General features: G+C 40.0%; 1 protein-coding gene across 11 annotated transcripts in view; it reads right to left on the bottom strand.

Moving 5' to 3' along the window:
- Nucleotides 1-12,914, bottom strand: part of Shld2 (shieldin complex subunit 2) — a 73,704-nt gene that overhangs the window by 33,201 nt on the left and 27,589 nt on the right. For 3 of the 11 annotated variants that reach the window (NR_153399.1, XM_006519646.4, XM_011245216.3), the window contains exon 3: nucleotides 3,339-3,428. The exons of 6 other annotated variants lie outside the window; for them this stretch is intronic. The gene's annotated coding sequence lies outside the window, so the exon portion shown is untranslated. Of the gene's footprint in view, nucleotides 1-3,338; nucleotides 3,429-4,034; nucleotides 4,885-12,914 lie in introns of those variants that run through there. 2 more of the 11 variants (XM_006519645.4, XM_006519648.4) reach the window with 2 other exon arrangements.

The following is a 12,914-nucleotide window of genomic DNA, read 5'->3' on the forward strand; positions in this document are numbered from 1 at the left end:
CCTGGCAATCCTGATCCCACATACATAATTCCTTTTGAAATAACTTTTATATCTCTTCCCTCTAAATCTTCAGTATCTTCTCCCAGTCCTCACATACAATAAATGACCGTATTACTGATTTCCTTGACATTTACCAATACAACTCCATGAGATCTAGATTCTCTCCTAGCTTCCTGTAGTGGCTGAACTTTCACACACTCCTGTGTGTGTGTGTGTGTGTGTGTGTGTGTGTGTGTGTGTGTGTGTGTGTGTGTGTGTGTGCGCGCGCGCGCGCATGCGTAAAATCACATTAACAAGCCAGAGAAAGACACTGAGTATCCTCTACTGCTCTTCCCTTATTTTTTTGAGACAGTGTCTCTCACTGAATCTCAAGTTTTCTGCTTAGGTAAGTAAGCTGGCTGGTCAGTAAGCTCCCAGGAGCAGTCCGTCTCTGCTCTCACAGCACTAGGGTTACCCACAGGCCATGTGCAGCTTTTATATGAGTGGCCACGGATCTGAACTCATGTCCTCTTGCTTAAAAGAAAAAGGGGCTGACTCCAGCCAAGTGAAATCTGATACTTCCATGCAAGACTGTCTCTTCTTCACTCTGGTATCAGATCTCAGTCAGGCTGTGTGCTAACAATGGTTGAACAAGATAAATGACACACATGACAATTCCATTAACTTACCTGTGCGTGTTGGAAATAGCAAAGAACTAGAGATATAAATTAGTGGAGGAACACTTGCCTACCATGAACAACTCTTTGAGTTTGATCTCAAGTACCACAGGAAAAAGAGGGGGGTTGGGGGGGAAGGGAGGAAGGTGGGAGGGAGGGAAGGAAAGGGAAAGGGAATGGGAGGGGGAGAAAATGAATGAATGGATGGATGGATGAATTAATGAATAAATGAATGAGGCAGGGAGGAATAAGAAAATCATGAGTCGGGCTGGAGAGATGGCTCAGTGGTTAAGAGCACTGACTACTCTTCCAGAGGTCCTGAGTTCAAATCCCAGCAACCACATGGTGGCTCACAACCATCTGTAACAAGACCTGATTCCCTTGTCTAAAAACAGCTACAGTGTACTTACATATAATAAATAAAATAAACCTTAAAAAAAAAAAAAAGGAGGAGGAGGAGGAGAAAATCCTGAGTCTGGGTGTCTTATGGACTGATGGACTGACTGATCTTAAGACAGAGTCTTAGCCTGCAGCCCAAGTTGTTCCGGAAGTCACTGTCTAGGCTAGCCTAGCCTCCACCATTTCTGGTACATCCCCTGGAGTCCCAGCATTCATGTAACACATCTACTTTGAAGAGTAACTGTCATAACACTACTAAAGCAGAGAATTTCAGGAGTGACAACAGCAGACTTTCCAAGCATACACTAGAAATACAAAAACAGTCCATGAAGAAAATGGATTTGCAACAAAAACATACAAAGAAGAAATCCATGTTAATATAGATGCATCTTCTAAACACATAAATCTTAGTGGAAAATTTAACAATAAGAATCCATAAACCTTTAATCCCAGCACCTAGGAGGCAGAGTATGAGGGCCTGAGCTGAGTCCCTGGCACCCATGGGCTAGAGAGATGCCTCAGCAGCTGGCATCTTGAGCTTGATCCTTGAACCAATGTGTGGTAGTGTAAATGAGAAATGTCCCCCAAAGGCTACAGTTTTGAGCTCCTGTCCCCAGTCCATGGTGCTATTTGGGGCAATGAAACCTTGCTGGAAGAAGTGCTTTGAGAGTTTATAGCCATTCAGGAGCTGCTTAGCACTTGTAGTTTAAGATGTGATCCTCCAATTCCTGAGGCCACACCTCTCCCAGACCATAAGACCAAATAAACTCTTCCTTTTATAAGCTGCCTTGGTCAAGGTGTTTTATCTACAGCAACAGACAAGTTACTAACACAGCATGTGGAGGTGAAAGAAAAGAAATGACTGCAAAGTCGTCCTCTGGCCTCCACACAGGTGCCACGAAGACACCCCCTCCCCATCCACACATGCATGCAAGAAATGTCTTTTTAAAAAATAAGGTGGAAGCCGGGCGTGGTGGCTCACACCTTTAATCCCAGCACTTGGGAGGCAGAGGCAGGCGGATTTCTGAGTTCGAGGCCATCCTGGTCTACAAAGTGAGTGCCAGGACAGCCAGGGCTACACGGAGAAACCCTGTCTCGAAAAACCAAAAAAAAAAAAAAAATAAGGTGGATGGCTACCTAAGAACAGCATGTGAAGAGTGGCTTCTGACTTACACACACACACACACACACACACACACACTCAGGCACATGTGTGCATTCATACACATACACATAAACACACAAAGTAAAACAACAAAGGTTGAAGCTGACCTTGGCAAGCAGTAATGGGACTGTGGTAAGGATACTCATAAGGCAACGACTATATTGGTGAAGTTTCATTTTTAAGAGCTGGATATGATTACAGGCATATTTGTTAAAATCTTCAAAAGCATTTAAAATTTAAAATACAGAAAAGCAAAGCATCAAGGATCAGGATTGCCTAGGTATACTAGCGTACATTTATAATCCAATATTTTAGATCAAAAGCAGCAAGGCTCATAAGTTTGAGGCCAGCTTGGGAATACAAAGCTAGACTCTGTCTCAAAGGGATCATAAAAGGCCTAGATTATATAGGATTGCTTTAAATACTTCTATGTTCAATTTTTATGATATCTGATTAATATGTATTATTTTCATAAAGCCAGTTCTTTTTTACTCAGTCATTCAGGCATTTTTTTCACAGTCTTCAAACAGAATATAGAGCAATTATTCTATTGCTGATATTTACTATGAAAGGTGAGTACAGTGATAGCAGCTACTAAAATTTATCAGCTAAGGGCCTGGAGAGACGGCTCAGTGGTTAACAGTGCATAGTGCTCTTCTAGGGGAACCAAGCTTGGTTCCCTGCACCGGTATCAGCGGGTTCACCATGTGCTAACTCCATAGGATCCTCCTAGGAATCCCATACCTTCTGGTGCATACACATACACGTACACTCACACACATACAAATAAAAATATAAATGAATTTTTTAAAATGTGTTTAAGAAAAGTATTAGGGCTTAAAATAAATATACTACAACTTTCAAATAGCTAAAATGTATAGCAATAAAGTACTATAGAAACAAAGTTATAGCAATTTTAGGTATCATATTATAAATCATTGGAAACCAGAGAACTAAGCATTCTTATCACAACCACAAAGCCTACCTTCATTTAACCCTCATGAAAATAATTAAGTTTTTTTAAATTTATATGTCATTATTAGATTCACCACAAGGAGGCTCCAAATAGCACTGCAAAAACCTTCAAAATGCTATCAAGAGAGCAAGAGAACACTTACATAGCAAATCAAGGCATAAAAGTAACCCACTCTCCTCTCCTGGACCTTGCGGTATCCTTCTCTAATGGTTTCTTCCCGTTAGCCTAGAATCTGTTAAAGGAAAAAACAAAGTTCTACATTGCTTCTTTGTCCCCTTCCTTCAGCCCACTTAAATTTGTCTCCTATTTCAACAATTTTGCCACAATGCCTTCAATATGGAGAACCTTCCAACAGACACATCCATCAAACGTCAATTTTCAGTCCTCACCTTATTGCCATTTGTAACTGTTTATCAACCCTTTCCTCAAACAGTCTACATTTTTAATTCTGTGAGATCACCAAAATAAAATTATTTTGGGTTTTAAAAAATAGATATGTATTAATTTATTTAATAATCAAAATGACTTGTCAGGCATTATGCTAGCAATGGAAAAATCAACAATAATAAGGGAAATGAAGGCGTTTACAGTATAGTGGGAAAGATAAAGTGATGATCATCAAAGAGAGATGAGAAATGCTGCAGAATTCAAAGCAGGTGTCAGCAGAAAGGAGGTGTGTAAGTGTAAGCAGCACAATGAGCAAGGACCTGCCTGGCACCTGCATCTTTCCTACGCTCTTAGAAATATGATGAACACTGCTGAATAATGTTTAGGGAAGTAGAGCCCAGATTCATCCCCACTCCCCAATACAGGACCCAGAAAGTCCTAGTTGGCTTACCTAAGGGCCATGCTGGCTGTAAGATGCACGCGCATATCTCCAAGATATACAGAAAGAATGTAAAACACTCCCCTGCTCTGTGTCCTCACTTAGCATTTTCTCAGTATCTTGAAATCTGACACTCACTTCTATCTCTATTAAGACAATAACAAAGTCCAAATTGCCAAATGGGTACTCATAGTACTCTCACTGAGACACTCTGTTCCTTAGTTTCAGGACACTGCTCTTTCCCAATGAGCTCCTCCACTGATCTGATTTTATTTTTCCATTCTGCTGTTTCTTGGGCTGTCTTGTTACTTCACACAACTATAGAGAACTGAATCCAAGCCTATTCATTTCATTCCCACATACCGTTATATATTCAATTGTGCCTTACAAGTTTGTAACCCTTCTTCAACTTAAGACCTATTCATATTTGTAGCATTACTACACTTGATAGTATCACAGAAGAATCGAAGATAAAAGTTCAAAGATCCCCCTCCTTTCTACTCGGGTAGATGTTGGTACTCAACTGAGTGACACAATCACTCTTGACACTTCAGAGGCAGCCCCCAGATCCAGAAATGAATCCAACTAATGTAAAAGACATGGTTACTTACCTATGACAGCCATTTCACTATGCCTTCATTTATTTATCTCAACAAGCAGCTTAAGTGTGGGACTTCCACTCTTTAGGAATTAGTTAGAAAATGGCCTTGACTGTGTAAAACTGATAAATTATAACAGGGCAATTAGATACATACAGGTACATACTGAGCAAGCCTGATGAAGGCCTGAATTCAATCTCTGGACCTCACAATGGAAGGAAAGAACCTACTTTTGAAAGCTGTCCTTTGACCTCCATATGCCAAAGAATACATTTTATCTCTACACACACATACATACACACACACATGTGCGCGCACACGAACACATACACACACATAAACAAACACACACACACACCAAATAATACAATTTTTAGAATTGTACCAAAGGGTGCTGCTACTGAGTATAAGTTGTGGAAATGATGAGTATGTGAGTGGGGGTAGACAGTGGTGAAGACTGGTAGGTGGTAATAAGATACCTATCATAGAGAACTTACATATAAATAGTCATGGATAAATGATGAGTTTTAACGACTCTAGGCTCTGTTCTGGTTGTCCTCAGAGGGTTAAAGCTCACTAAGATACCAGGTGAAACCAGCAAGTGCATATCCATTACCACAGTTAATCATTACTCAGTTTCTCAATCTGCAGAAGGCCACCAGTCAGAAAGACTAACACACCACAGCCTTTATCTTTAGAGTGGGCAGAGTCTGATGAATGGGTCAAAGATTTATGAAACAGGATGAACCGTATCAGCAGGTTTTGTCTTTGCCCACACTACAACTAAAAAGAAAAATGTTTCTTACAAAATCCGTGCGGTTAAAAGAAACTACTTTCTCTACCCCAGGAATAACCAGAAAACCTCACAATTATAAGTATCATCGCCATTATGAATGTTTTCGTGTCTACTCCCCTAAATTTCAAGCAATTATAGGATTACTCAATGACATCAATGGACAACAATGTAAGAGGGGGGCTGGACTGCTCTCCCCGAGGTCCTGAGTTCAAATCCCAGCAACCACATGGTGGCTCACAACCATCCGTAATGGAGTGTGATGCCCTCTTTTGATGTGTCTGAAGACAGCTACAGTGTACTCATATAAATGAAATAAATAAATATTAAAAAAAAAAGTAAGGGGACCATAACTGAAAGCATCCGTTTTGGAATAAGACAGGAGGTATATAAGTTCAAACCACTCCTACTCTGAAACTAGCAAGTGCTAAAGCCAGGTGACAGCTACATGGGGTTGGTTCATTTTATTATTATACTTCTATATATTTCTTATATTCATAATAATGTTAAGCTTTTTATCTGTCAAGTGAGAATTCTTTGTTAATTGAGAATATTTCCTACCTCACAGTGTTGTGAGAGCCTTCTATGGTCTTAAATCTAGAAAACCACACTCACACAACTTGCTGACATACCCAACAAGTTGTATTTCCTTCACATTTTTTGTTCCTATCATATTTTTACACAGTAGCAATGATAAAATTAAAACTTTTTACTGCTTTGATCTTATGCCAATTCATTATATTCTGAGACATTCTTAATGCTACCCTAAACATATGTTTTTAATTTGTCACACAAAATAATGCTTCATTCTTATTTTTTGATTTTCAACTTTAATTATTTATAAAAAACTCTACAAATAAAAAAATCATACTTAGAAATTATACAGGCCCAAAGATGATCCAGGTCAATGAACTTCTACAGGCTTAGAGGAACCACTTGGAATAGAAGCTGTGGAGCTTCACACTGAAGTTTATATTTCCATCATCAAGTATAGTTTTATGCACTTAACAAATACAAAAAAGGACAAATTCACAACAGTAAGAACCAGAAAACCAAATCCATTTTACATTGCCATTCATAACTTGTGTTCATGTTTTAATTAGCACACAGAGCAATGTCTTTCTTTCTTTCTTTCTTCTTCCTTTTTTTTTTTGGGGGGGGGGAGGGTTCGAGACAGGGTTTCTCTGTGTAGCCCTGGCTGTCCTGGAACTCACTTTGTAGACCAGGCTGGCCTCAAACTCAGAAATTTGCCTGCCTCTGCCTCCTGAGTGCTGGGATTAAAGGTGTGCGCCACCACACCCGGCGAGTAACCATTTCTTTATAACATTTGTGCTTTACTCTGACCCACACATACCCCCTCCCATCTCCCACAGGCTCATCTGCCCTGGTGGTCTTCCTTCTACCCTCACGTCCTGTGTGTTCTGTTACCCTGACCATTCCTCTCCTTTAAACCTTTTTTCTCGCCGTGTGTGGTGGCCCACGCCTTTAATCCCAGCACTCAGGAGGCAGAGGCAGGCGGATTTCTGAGTTCCAGGCCAGCCTGGTCTACAAAGTGAGCTCCAGGACAGCCAGGGCTATGCAGAGAAACCCTGTCTCGAAAAACCAAACAAAAAACAAAACAAAACAAAAAAACCAAAAAAACTTTTTTCTCCTTCCCACAGGTCCCTCCCTAGTTTTCTGGCACTCCCTACACCTGCACACAGATACATACATATAACTACTAGAAACTAGGATATGTATATGAGAGAACATAGAGGTATTTATCTGTGGCTAGGTCACTTCCTTTAACAGATTTTCCAGGGCTACCCATTTCCCTACAGATTTCATATTTTCACTTTTGTTTACAGCTGAATAAAATTCTACAGTGTGTATATAACAAATTTTCATCACCTCTCCATCTCCTGCAGAAATCTAACCTAAGCTAGACTACAGCACAGGGGTAGATTGCTTAGGATTGCCTTCAGCCTACATACATACATACATACATACATACATACATACATACATACATGCCTCCCAGCAACATACATACAAAAGAACCTTGGGATATTGAGGCTGATGCCATAACTTTGCACTGGAAAAAAAGAAAAAAGAAAAGAAGAGAAGAGAAGAGAAGAGAAGAGAAGAGAAGAGAAGAGAAGAGAAGAGAAGAGAAGGCAGCACTAGACATGGAAGTACACCTGTCTCGGGTGAAATATGAAACTTTGTTGTTGTTGTTGCTGAAACAGTGATTCACTCATCCCAGGCTGGCCCTAAACTTGGCTATGTAGCAAAGGATGCCTAACCTTCTGGTCCTCCTTTCTCCACCTACAGAGTGCTCGGATTACGGGCAAATGCCATGCCAGGCTTATGTAATACCAGCATTGAACCCAGGGCTTCATGCATGCTAGGCAATCACTCCATTAGCTGAGCTACATCTCCGTATGTCTGTCCAGGAGTGCTGTGTATACCTGGGTCAGAGTGGAAGTTCTAACAGTGCCTCCACAGGGCTACAACTCCCACCAACAGTGCGTCAGGTTCTCTTCCCCAACCCTCCCAAGCATGTGCTGCCATTTGTTTTCTTCATGGCAGCCACTGACTAGGGTGAAATAAATTCCAAAACAGTTTTTATTTCCCTGCTGGCTAAGGATGGTGAGCACTTCGTAAAGTATCAGTGGCCATTTGTAGTTATTCTTTTGAGAACTGACCATAAATTCATTGGCCCATGAACTGGCAGTTTTGAGGTTTGGGGGTTGAAATTTTGTAAATTTTATATATTCTAGATATTAAGTCCATGCCTGAAGTATAACTAACTAGTAAAGACATTCTGAGGAATGTCTCCTCACTCTGTTGACTGATTCTTCTGTCATGCAGAAGTTGTTTAATTCTTCTTTTCTACAATTTAATACCTACTAATTTCTCTAGTGTCTTTCATTCTTGTAACCTATAAAGTCTCCTTCTCGTTCTTACTCTCTCAGTCCTTACATCTTCATTTCACCACTTAAATATTATAGTCTGGAGCAGGGAGCAGGGGGATCCCCAAAAACTATAAACTGTATTTTCTCCATCCAGGATCCTAGACTCTGCCTCCAAGCATAAGCAAGGCTCACAGTAGCTTCTCCTGCAGCCCACACTGGGACTTCTGCAAAATGTTGTTACTATAGTCCACTTTCCCTAAACATAAATCCAAATGAAGACAACTCACCAGCAAGGCACACATAAAATAAAATAAGCAAAATTAGGAGGGAAAACTACAAATTATAGAACACATGCACTCTGGCAGATACATTATCTACAGCAAAGAAACTTTTAAAAAGGGGAGGAGGGAGGTAGAGAAAGACAGAAAACAGTCTACTAAGACACCAACACAGATTAACAATTTCTAAATTCTAAAGATGAGAATAGTTGGACTCAAATAAACAGATAAAAATGTAATTTGAAACCTGAACAAGAACATATAATCAACTGAAGACATAAACTAGAAAGTTGCTAAAGTAAATAAAAGAATCACTAACTTAGAAGAAAATTTTAAAGCATGGGGAAAAAGTTTAGCAAGGATACTGAGATGCTGACAAAGAACCAAACAGAAACTGAAGTGATGAAAGAATCAACGGGTCAGATGAAAAGCATAGCAGATGGTATTATCAATACATGAGACCAAGTAGAAAACCGGACCTCAGAAATGGAGACAATCCACAAGACAATAACACACAGACATATGAATAGGAAAAGTAAGACCAAAACTTCCAAGAAACCTACATATTAGGAAGACTAGCCCTAGGAATTCATGGAATAGAAGGAGCTGAGACACAAATCAAATGGTGTATCAATATAATTACAGCAGAGAATATTCCACACCTAGAGAAGAAACAATCAAATATAGGAAACAATTAGAACCCCAAACAGACCTGACTAAAAAATACAAAACAAAGAAACAATGCTAAGGTCACAAAGGCCAATATCAACTAATACAGAGACAATATCAGAAGATATTGTCAGCAGCAACTCTAAAAGCCAGAAAAGCACGGAATGTAATTGTCAACCAAGATGGCCATAACTAAAAAAGGGTTTACATACAGATATTCTAATACAAGCACAAGTTAAGTCAATTCATGACAATTTACCAGAACTGCAAAAGAAATTTTTTTCAACTATGTAGCTCTGGCTGGCTTGGAATTGATATTCACTCTGTAGACCAGGCTGGTCTTAAACTCTCAGAGATCCACCTGCCTCTGCTTCTCCAGTTCTAGGATTATCCACCTCACATGGCTCTAGAAACTTCTTAAAGGAATACCATACATAGTGATGTAAGAAATAGTGTATTTCATGAAAACAACAGATGAACACAAATCACAGGAAACTGGCAACGAGTCAATCATGACCGACAGAGCGGACATCTGGCTACCAGGAGAAGAGGAAAAGAGCTGCCGAGAAACTAGCCAACCAGAACAGTAAATAGAATCTTAAGTAACAGCAAACCTCTCATTTATAACCTCCAATATAAAAAGCCTTAAGGCACCAATTAAAAGGCAGACTAAAGCAATGGATTAGAAAACAAGACCCAGAAATTTGTTGTCTCTAAGAAACTCACTTGACTGTGAGAGACATTAAAACCAAGAGTCAACAGTTAGAAATCACACTACCAAGAAAATAGAAGCCATAGACAAGTTGGTATAGGAAATGTCAGATCTATGAAAGACTTCAATCCATAACTCTCAAAAGAGATAAAAATAATAAATTAATTAATTAATCAGTTAATTAATTAATTAATGGGAGCAATCATTAGGAGGGCATAACTATTATAAATACTTATACATCAAATATTGGAGGCCCTGATTTCAAAAACACTGAAAAGACGACTTCTAGCCACAGCTAGATCCATCTTCCAAGATAAAATCAGCAAAGCAATAGCAGAGCTGAATCACACCACGGGTAACTAGATTTAACAGAGCTACAGAGCATTCCACTCAGCTGACAGGGAATACATATTCTTCTCAGTGGTGCATGGAACCATCGCAAGAACTGACCACACTGTGGGCTACAAAGCAACCTCTAACAAATACAGCCAGGGCTACACAGAGAAACCCTGTCTCAACACACACACCCCCAAAAAAAGAAAAAAAAAAAAAAACAAAAAGAAAAGAAAAGAAATCAGAGAAAAAATTAAATGCTAGAATTAACTGAAAATGAGACAACCTAACAGAACCTCTGGGATGTAGACAAAGAAACTTCATCACTGAAGGAATCACCTTTTTCTTTATTTTAATATCTCCTCCTTGGTAGCCTGGGGCTGCCACCATCATGAATGACACAGTAACAGACTAACAAGTTCCTAACCTTCAGCTTCAAGGGAAACAGGTGGTTCACTCATGTCCTTCACCCTGGGAAGGCAACTGTACCAAAGACAAAAAAAATTGGGAAGTTGGTCAAAATGTACAAAACCACATGATATATCATCTCTGTATCTGAACTCAGAACCTACTTTGGTGGGGGCGAGACAACTGGCATTGGCATGAGCTATGATTCTTTAGATTGTGTCAAGAAGAATGAGCCTAAACACTGCCCTGCAAGACGACATGGCCTTTATGAGAAGAAAAAGACCTCCAAAAAACAGTGAAAGGAAGGTAAAAGCAGAGCAGAGTTCCAGGAGACTGCCAAGGCCAGTGAGTGTAGGCAGGATACAGCAAAAGGAGTGATCTGCTGTGACAAGTTCTGCAGTGACCTGGTCTGCTGTGACATGAGGATTTCTGAGAGGACAAATAAAGTAAAAGCTTGGATGGGAAAATAAAAGTAATCATCTGTTACAAATCAGACCGGGGCCGGGTAGTGGCGGCACATGCCTTTAATCTTAGGCCTTTAGTCCCAGCACTCGGGAGGCAGAGGCAGGCGGATCTCTGAGATTGAGGCCAGCCTGGTCTACAGAGTGAGTTCCAGGACCGCCAGGGCTACACAGAGAAACCCTGTCTCGAAAAAAAAACAAAAACAAGAAGAAATCAGTGAGGAGGTGTGGAGAGGGTCAGTAGATGGAGTGCATGAGATCCCTGGCAGCTGCATCAGTGCTAGACAAGTGTGGTAGCCAGCCTCTTATCCCATGCTCCAGAGATACACTGAGCCTAAGAGTTTAAGCCTTAAAATTTTAAAGGCCTTTCTGTTCCTCCTAGTTCTGATTCTTAGATCATTCACCTGAGGGAAGCCAACGCTGTCTTCCAGGTAGACCTACCAACAGATTCAAGTGGTAAAGACCTGAGTTCGGCTAACAGCTTGTATGAACCAAGACTGCAGGCCAACAGCCATGGGACACGAATCACAACGCTCCACCCAAGTCCAGCCTTCAGATGACTACACTTCCCTAACATTTTGGCTGCAACCCGAAGGAGACCCTTATCTAGCAAAGCTCCTCCTGAGTTCTTCACCTAGTAACTATCAAGTAACAAATTAGTCTTCAATCCACTATATCTTGGGGAACTTGTTATATGTAGCAAGATGCAATAAAGAGATTTTATGGCTTTTGCTTTTGCATTTTATTACAGTAGCTTCTGTGTATGGAGTAAGCAGAAGTGTGAGCTCATTGTTTCTCATACCCATATCCATATGAAGTTTTATTTCTCCCAGTGGACTGAACTGGCCAATGGGATGGGAACAACATGTGCAAGTTTATTCTAAACTCTCTGTTTGTGATCTATGGCTATTCTTTGGTCAAGACCACACAATCTTTTTTTTTTCTTTAAGATTTATTTATTATTATATGTAAGTACACTGTAGCTGTCTTCAGACACTCCAGAAGAGGGAGTCAGAGCTTGTTACGGATGGTTGTGAGCCACCATGTGGTTGCTGGGATTTGAACTCCAGACCTTCAGAAGAACAGTCGGGTGCTCTTACCCACTGAGCCATCTCACCAGCCCAAGACCACACAATCTTATTTACTATGGCATAAAGAAAATATTGGTATCAGGAAAGCAAAGTTCTCCAAATGCTATCCTTTAAATGATTTTAGTTCTTGTTAGTCCTTTACATTTCAAAAAATTTATAAAATTGGTTTGTCTATTTCTTCAAAAAAAGCCTACTGAGAGGTGTTAATGAAACGTTCCCGACCTCTACGGAACACTAGGGAACTCATGTGAACGATGCTGACTTCTAATCCTGCACTAGCTTACCCTTTACTCGTTATTTTTTAAAACTTAACTGAGAAAGCTTTATACTTTGAGTGTTGAGGAATACACTTAGACTTATTTATAGATATTTGGTATTTCTTTTTTTAAAATATATTTATTTACTTAATGTATGTGAGTACACTGTCACTGTCTTCAGACACACCAGAAGAGAGCATTGGATCCCATTACAGATGGTTGTGAGCCACCATGTGGTTGCTGGGATTTGAACTCAGGACCTCTGGAAGAGCAGTCAGTGCTCTTAACCGCTGAGCCATCTCTCGAGCCCCAATATTTGGTATTTCAGTGACACTTTAAATTTTAATTAACTTACAAATTTTTCATTGCTATTATATGTGTGTATGTGTTGTGT

This window comes from Mus musculus, chromosome 14, assembly GCF_000001635.26.
Source record: "Mus musculus strain C57BL/6J chromosome 14, GRCm38.p6 C57BL/6J".
In the NCBI taxonomy this organism is placed as follows: Eukaryota; Metazoa; Chordata; class Mammalia; order Rodentia; family Muridae; genus Mus; species Mus musculus.